The sequence below is a fragment of the Prunus persica genome, chromosome G7, assembly GCF_000346465.2.
Source record: "Prunus persica cultivar Lovell chromosome G7, Prunus_persica_NCBIv2, whole genome shotgun sequence".
Lineage (NCBI taxonomy): Eukaryota > Viridiplantae > Streptophyta > Magnoliopsida > Rosales > Rosaceae > Prunus > Prunus persica.
Genome location: NC_034015.1, coordinates 7,945,688 through 7,953,706, shown reverse-complemented (window position 1 = coordinate 7,953,706; position 8,019 = coordinate 7,945,688). Strand labels below are relative to the sequence as shown.

General features: G+C 34.0%; 1 long non-coding RNA gene across 4 annotated transcripts; it reads right to left on the bottom strand.

Annotated features, from left to right (window-relative positions):
* Positions 2,064-4,516, bottom strand: LOC109950470. Of its 4 annotated transcripts, none has more exons than XR_002272717.1 (3): positions 2,669-4,516; positions 2,448-2,569; positions 2,064-2,334 (listed from the first exon to the last, which is right to left on the bottom strand). It is a non-coding gene; the product is annotated as an uncharacterized LOC109950470 (long non-coding RNA). The 4 variants fall into 4 exon arrangements; XR_002272718.1 differs by having other exon boundaries at positions 2,465-2,569; XR_002272719.1 differs by having other exon boundaries at positions 2,505-2,569.

Below are 8,019 nucleotides of genomic sequence, written 5' to 3'. Positions count from 1 at the left end.
TTTCCAACGAGTGTCGGTATCTCATAGCTCCACATGTCATTCATGTTTCATTTTTGTGAGTATATCTTAAAAAATTCACAAAAAATCATTTTAAAAAAATAGAAAAATATACCGAAAATTTCTACAAATTCCTTGCGACATTATCTTCGACTATGATACTTGAAAATCAAAATTTGACTTTGAGAAATTTGAAGGAATAATTGGAGGGAGAGTTGTAGTGATGAAGACTAGTGATCTTCAACTTAGTATTATTGTTAATGTGGATGCAAACTTGACTTTGTGAAATTATTTGAATTTTTCTCTAAGTCAAAATTGTCTTTTAAGTCTCAAAAGATGTTGGAAATGTCACAAGGAGTCCATGGTATTTTTTTGGTGAATTTTTCAAATTTATTATGATTTTTGGAAGTCAAAATATAGGGAAATAGTAATAAATGAAAGATAATGACACATGGCAGTGGCTGATGGGTGCATCGTCAGCTTTTTCAACGGGTGTCAGTATCTCATAGCTCCACTTGTCATTCATGTTTCATTTTTGTGAGTATATCTTAAAAAATTCACAAAGAATCATTAAAAAACAGAAAAATACACCACAAATTTCTACAAATTCCTTGCGACATTATCTTAGACTATGATACTCGAAAATGAAAATTTGACTTTGAAAAATTTGAAGGAATAATTGGAGGAAGAGTTGTAGTGGTGAAGACTAGTAATCTTCAACTTAGTATTATTATTAGTATGGAAGCAAACTTGACTTTGTGAAATTATTTGAATTTTCTCTAAGTCAATTGTATTTTAAGTCTCCAAGGATGTTAGAAATGTCGCAAGGAGTCCGTTGTATTTTTTGATGAATTTTTCAAATTTATTATCAAATTATTATGATTTTTGGAAGTCAAAATATTGGAAAATAATAATAAATGGAAGATAATGAGTGTCATCTTTTCCAGTGGGTGTCAGTATCTCATAGCTGCACGTGCCATTCATGTTTCATTTTTGTGAGTTTATCTTTAAAAATTCACAAAAAAAAATTATTAAAAAATCAAAAAAATACACCGAAAATTCCTACAAAATCATTGCGACATTATCTTTAACTATGATACTCGAAAATCAAAATTTGACTTTGAGAAATTTGAAAGAATAATTGGAGGAAGAGTTGTAGTGATGAAGACTAGTGATCTTTAACTTAGTGTTATTGTTAGTATGGAAGCAACTTGACTTTGTGAAATTATTTGAATTTTATATAAGTCATAGTTATATTTTAAAACATAAAAGACGAAGAAAAAAAAAATATTGCAAGAATTTCATAGGATTCTTTGGTGTATTTTTCTGATTTATTATGATTTTTCTGAAGTTAAAGCATTGGAAAATAGTAATAAATGGAAGAGAATGAGAAGTGGCAACGCTGATGACTTGGGGTGCTACGGAGAATGACACCCGTCTGAAGCATTGATGATGCAACATTTAGGTGCTTCCACTTGTCATTCTCTTCCATTAATTACTATTTTTTGATGCTTTAATTTCCAAAAATCGTAATAAATTCATAAAAAATCATAAATAGGTACAGAAAAATTCTATAAACTCCTTTTGATTTTTTCTTCATCTTTTAAGCATTAAAAATATAATTTTGAGATAAAAAAAATTTCAAATAATTTCTCAAACTCAAATTTGTTTATATACTAACTACACACCAAGTTTAAGATCATTACTCTTCCTCACTACAACTGAAATTATTAATTCAAAATTTCTAAAGTCAAATTTTGATTTTCACACATCATAGTCAAAGATAATGTCGCATGAAATTTGTAGATATTAAGGATTTTTTTATAAAAATTAATTGTTTGTGAATTTTTAAAGATAAACAGACACAAAATGAAACCCTGTTGACACGTGGCGCTACACAAAATGACACTTGTCAGAAGCACTGATGATGCACCCTCTAAAAATCATAATAATTCATCAAATAGCCAAAAAATACACACCAAAAAATTCTACAAACTCAATGTGACACTTTTCAAGTCTTTTGAGTTCATCTTAAAACATTCATAAAAGCACTAATGAAGACTTAGTAAAAAAATAAAAATAATATTATGAAACTTTAGTGAATAGTAAATGAAGCGATGTTGAAGCTCTAGCGAATCCTTTTGAAGCGTTTACAAAATTTTGGTGGCAAACAAGTACTGATGCAGCATTGCAATCATGACTAGTGTCATTTCTCTATTATTTGTAAAATTTATAATTTTTAAAATTCATAAAAATATCCGTAGAATTACTATAAGTTCCTGGGAACAACTCTTCATATTTGAATTGTCAAGGGAACCAAAGCTTTTACACAAAGGCCTGCACAAATTAAATGAACATAATAAAAATAAAACCAAGCTGCTAAAATTCCAATATTAAACAAACAAAAAAAAAAAAGAAGTCACAATTTAACATTTAGAGGAATACTCAACAAAAAATGCAGAAGTACCAAACGTATTTAAGCAATTTCTTTTTCTATATTTGATTACTTTCGCAGGAATCACGTAATCAATCCTTGTCCAATCGCAAAGGCAACCAAAGCTTTAAGCCAAGGCTGCACAAATTAAATAAACACAATACAAATCAAACTAAGCTCCTAAAATTCCCAAATTAAATAGCCAAAATTAAAATAAGCTGCACATATTAAATATACCTCTTTGCAAAATTCCCTTGTGCTTTAGCTTAGCTCTAGTTGTGAGAGGTGGAAATCGGACAATGGTTGCCCTTGTTTTGAATAAAGGGGGAGGCAGAGGGGTGAGGAACATGAAAAAAAGAAAAGAAAGATGAAGTGAAGTTACCCCATATACCGCTTGAAATGACACATAAATGACCCATTATCCCCACAGACAGCATGAAATATGCAACAAACATGATACACAATGATGTCAGGATAGAAAAAAGTTTCTCAAGGTCCTGAATTTTAAACATAATTGGAAGGGACATTGACATTCAAAAGTAAATTTAACAGAGATGTTGCATATGTGTCGTATGGTGCATAACCATATCCATGATGATACATAAATGACCCATTATCCCCATAGACAAGCTGAATTATGCAACAAGCATGATACACAACGATGCCAGGATAGAAAAATGTTTCTCACATAAGAGGAGGTTTATCAAGGTCCTGAATTTTAAACCAAATTGGAAGGGGCATTAAAAAATACTTACAAAGAACAAAGTTGACATTCAAAAGTAAATTCAACAGAGATGTTGCATATGTGCCGTAGGGTGCATGATGATACATAAATTGGCCACTCCGACCAAGCATGTCCACCACACATGCGTAATGCTCTATTTTTGGATCAATTCCATACAAGCTCTGCATCTGGTTGAAATATTTTAGCCCCTCCTTAACCAACCTAGCATGGCTACACGCAATTAGAACTACAATGAACGTAAAGCCATCAGGCTTCTGCTCCAAACTTACCATTTCTCCAAATAGCTCTAAAGTTCTTCCTGAGAAGTTTGATGAACTTTGATGAACTTTAAGCATCTAGTGGATCCTCCAATAAGGATTCTTGTTTGACTTGCTTGAGAAAGAATGGAAAAATTGTGAAAACAAAAACTAAGAAAAGCGAGGAAGTCTACAAGCATACAACGTGCAGAAAGAATCACAAAATAATAATAAAAAAGCCTTATCTTTGTGCAACACCAACATACCATCTAACAATCAAAGATTGAATAAACTCACAGCAATCATCTGAACAGTTCTAAATGCCCATTTCATAATAGAATTTTCACTTTTTTGAGAACCCAATTACTAGTAAAAACATCAAAATCTGACTACAAGCTAAAACTCACCAACAAGAGCAAGACTATGGTAAGCACAAACAGCATAATAATCCAAAAGCGATTAAGGTAGAAAAGACTATTTCCACGTCCTGTGTCTGAACCCTTAAAGCCCCAAATTAACCCAAATCCACCATGAACACCATTGATCTTTAAGGATCCGATTAAAAGTCCTAAAATGGATTAAATAAATTTCAACAGATCTATACCCTAAACTATAAACACATAATTCACCCATTTTAGCCCCAGAAGTTTCTAGGTTGACAAAAACATGTTAAGATTTAAGGATGATGACAATTAAATAAGAAGAGCTTGATCAATGAGAGATAGATGAACTTGCCGAAGATGACATCGTAGGAAGTGGGAAAACGGATGTGACCATAGAGGTAGTCAGAACTGCTGGAGGAGGCTGACGACGATGATTAGGACTTTGCAAACTAGCACTCTGTCTCTGAGACCGCTGTTGACGATGGCTTTGAGAATTCCAAAGCTAGAGTTGTATTTGTAATTGGGCAAAAAGAGAAGAAGAAAGGGGAGTAAGAGAGAAAGGGGGTTTTATTTGTAGGTCTGCATAAAAATGAAAGAGATACCAAAAGAGAAACTGAGAGAGCAAGACAGAGATGCAGATCCAACTGAGGGAAACTGAGAGGGCAGAGAGAGAGAGGGAGTTCAAGGAGAAAGGTATCGATTATGACTAAGAGCATTCACAATGGCTCCTAAACCACCTTTTAGACCAATTTTAGGGAGAAATTGTAAAAATACAACTCCAACCATGCTTTCTATTCGCCTCCTAAAATATGGGATCCTCTAGAAACTCCTAAATCTGAGGAGAAAGAAGGAACTCCTAGTGACTTCCTATAATTTAATGCTGCTTTATTTACTGAGTATTTCAAACCTTTCTTTAATGCTAACTATTTTTTATTTTATTTTTTAATAGAGATAGACCAATCAAAAAAGAGTTGTAGTATTTATGACTCTCTAAATTATGGAGTATAGTTGGAACTGAAATTTTTTAGAAAGCTCCTAAAATAGCTTTCTTATATTTTTAGCTAAAAAATAGAGAGCATCATTGTGGATGCTCTAAGGAAAATAGGAGATGGTATTGAGAGGGGAATCTGGGAAACAGAAACTTTGAAAAGAAAGGCGCGATTAGAAGGAAGAAAGGCGGGATTGGAAAACGCGCGCCAGGACACGGGCTAAGGGGAAGTGCAGCGTACTTGTTTGTACAGTCTCGATCTCTTGAACCACAAGAGTTCAAGAGATTGTGGTCACTCACCGTTGGATATTAATCCAATAGTTCAAAAAAGTTTTTTAAAAGGAGTGCAAGAGTGAGTGAACCGTTGAATTTACATCCAACGGTGAGTGACTACAAATCTTTTGGACCCCTGTAGTCCAAGAGATCAAGACTGCTTGTTTGTATTGTAAATTTGCTTTTTCTCTTCAGCCGTTCAGATAATTTGGATGGTTGGGATTGATTCTCATATAAGATTCTCACATAAGCGTTCTCACCTGATCCGAATCGAATAAAAAATGCGCACAAAAATTTATAATAAAGCCTAATATGCATCAGTTACACACATAAAAGGCCTTTTTGCTACTATATCTCTTGGATTAAAAGGTGTTACAGGAGACTCATTTATGGACCGAGCCTGTATTTTATAATTATTTAACATTTTGGGTAACATGTTCGAGTTTGGCCATAGAGAGCAATTTGAAATTTTCATGAAAGGCCACCTAATTAACCACCTTTGAAGAGAATGGAATTTTGGTCCAATACCACTTTAATTGACGACACACAACAACATAAGACTAGTACATTGGGTGCAAAAACAGATAGTGTACCATGAAAGACCAAATGTATCACTCGGATTTGTTGGAAGGCAAACTGGTAGATAGGCTACTTCTTTTCGCTCCCCTGTAGTACTAGTAACGCGCAACACCATAAAGCTAGTACATTGTGTGCATAAACAAGAAGTGTACTATGAAAGACCCAATATTGTATCACTCCTTTGGTTAGTCGGAACGTAATAGTATAACGCGGAGAAAGCGATAAGTTACTTATTTTTGCTCCCATGTACCATAAAATTAGTACATTGTGTGCAAAAACAGGTAGTGTACCATGAAATGAAAGACCCAATGTATCACTCCTTGAGTGAGTTGGAAGGCGAAATAGCAAGCATAGTGGAGAAAGCAATAGATCATTTTTTGAAGAGCCATGTATCGCTTGCATGACCAAAAACATCATAAATCTAGTACACTATGTCCAAAAGCAGGTAATGTAAGCATGAAATAGCCAATGTAACTCCATGGACGAGTTCGAAGACAAAATCTTATACATGTTATAACTCAGGTGGAAATATAATCCTAAGTGTTCCTTAATCAATACTACTGCTTATGGGAGCATTTATATCAAGCCTGGCCTATCGCTTGTGCAGGCTGGACGATGACACAGGACCCTCAAATATTTAGAGCCTCCAAATGTTTGTTTTTCAGCCCACTTTTACAAGAAAATTCAGAGTTTATAGAGAAAGAGGCTTTTGGACAAAAGAAAATGGGCCTCCTTGTTTTCTCTCTCTCTCTCTCTAACTAAGATGTTGAATCTAGAAAAATCAGGTGAATCCTTAATTTTGAACTTTTTAACCTAATGTCAATGTTTGTATTTTATATCCTGATCTTTGGATTTAACCCTTAAGCTTTTCCCTTAAAAATCCACCTTGAATGAGAAAATAATGTTGCTTTGTTCATAAATTTGTCAACAACGTTTTTGTTCTTTGAGAAAATCAGGGCCTTAACTTCACTCTCTAGACAGAGCTTCCAAAATCAATGGACCGGCCGTGTGATTGATACGGTAGTAGAAAAATAGAAAAATCATACAATGGTACTCGATCATATGGTAGTATAAAGTTCAAGTTGAAGGGCATTTAATCAAAAGTCATTCAACTGATCATGTCTATAAATTTTATGCTTTTCTCTTGAGTAAGTTTGCTAAAATTGGATTTGGGGTTTTGGATAATAGAGCTCGTTGAACAATATCTGAAGGCGCTAATTGAAATAATACAGTGAGATAAAGACTGGTTTTTTTATTGTAAAAATAGATAATGCATTTGTCTATGTACAGGTGCATATTCTTTTACACCTTTGTGTACATGGAACCCATTTGTGTAAATGCATATGGAAATTGTCTGTGGATGCATGTATCGAAGTTAACAAGCTTGAATGATATGGGTTGCCGAGGTCTGGTTCCACATGCTCTTTTTTTTGGACAAGTACATGCAACTGCTGTATTCTTCTTCTTTTTGTTCATTTTTCCCGTCTCAAATATAGATATTTGTAGGTAAATTTCTCTCTCAGTGGCAATAGTTCTCGGACAGATGAAGACAAAAAGGCTGAACGATGCATATATCACTGAGTTTTTAAGCTTTCATTACTTGTTCTAGCTGAGTAAATCTCTGCTAAATCAAAAGAGATCTACCGTCTGTTGCACAGGAGGTTTTGAGTCCTCTTGATCAAGCAGAAGAGTCGCACAAGTCCACGGGAGTTTGGCCACACTTCACGAAGATGTAGAATGAGTTCTGACATAGGTGAATTCATTGAATATCATCAGTTGATGCACTATTGTTTTCGACTTGCCTCATCATCTCAGGTTTCTACTTGCCTGTTTTCTTTTCTTCATTACTTTCAAGCAGTCTGGCTTTAAGTTCACTACTTGGGCAAATCCTCGGATATCTTGGCCTACTCGTAAGTTTGGTTCTAGTTCTCATCAACTATGTTGTGTTGAATTCTTCCTAGCTAGTGCCAAATTATGAAAAACGTCAAATCTTGTTCGTACCAAAGAATCAAATCCCCTCCCCCCACTCCAAGAAAAGGATAAGTGAAGATCAATCTTTGGTTTACTAAAAATACGGATGTCCCTCCTTTATTTTAGAAACTTTTATTTTTATACATTGACGGGTTATTTAGAAATTTTTAATATCTACCCCTTTCAATCTACTTTTAAAGGATTTGTCACTCATTTCCATATTCTTCTCAATTCATTTATTCTGTGTTTGTGTAGTTAATAAGTTTGAGACTTCTTAAGACCTAAATTTCTGAGCTTATCATGCTGCCATCATTCCAATGTGACTTTCCTCATGATTTAAATTTATATGTGTGTGTTCACGTCTTTATAATTTGGGCCCTTATATTTGGTATAATAGTGAATCTGCCTTTAAA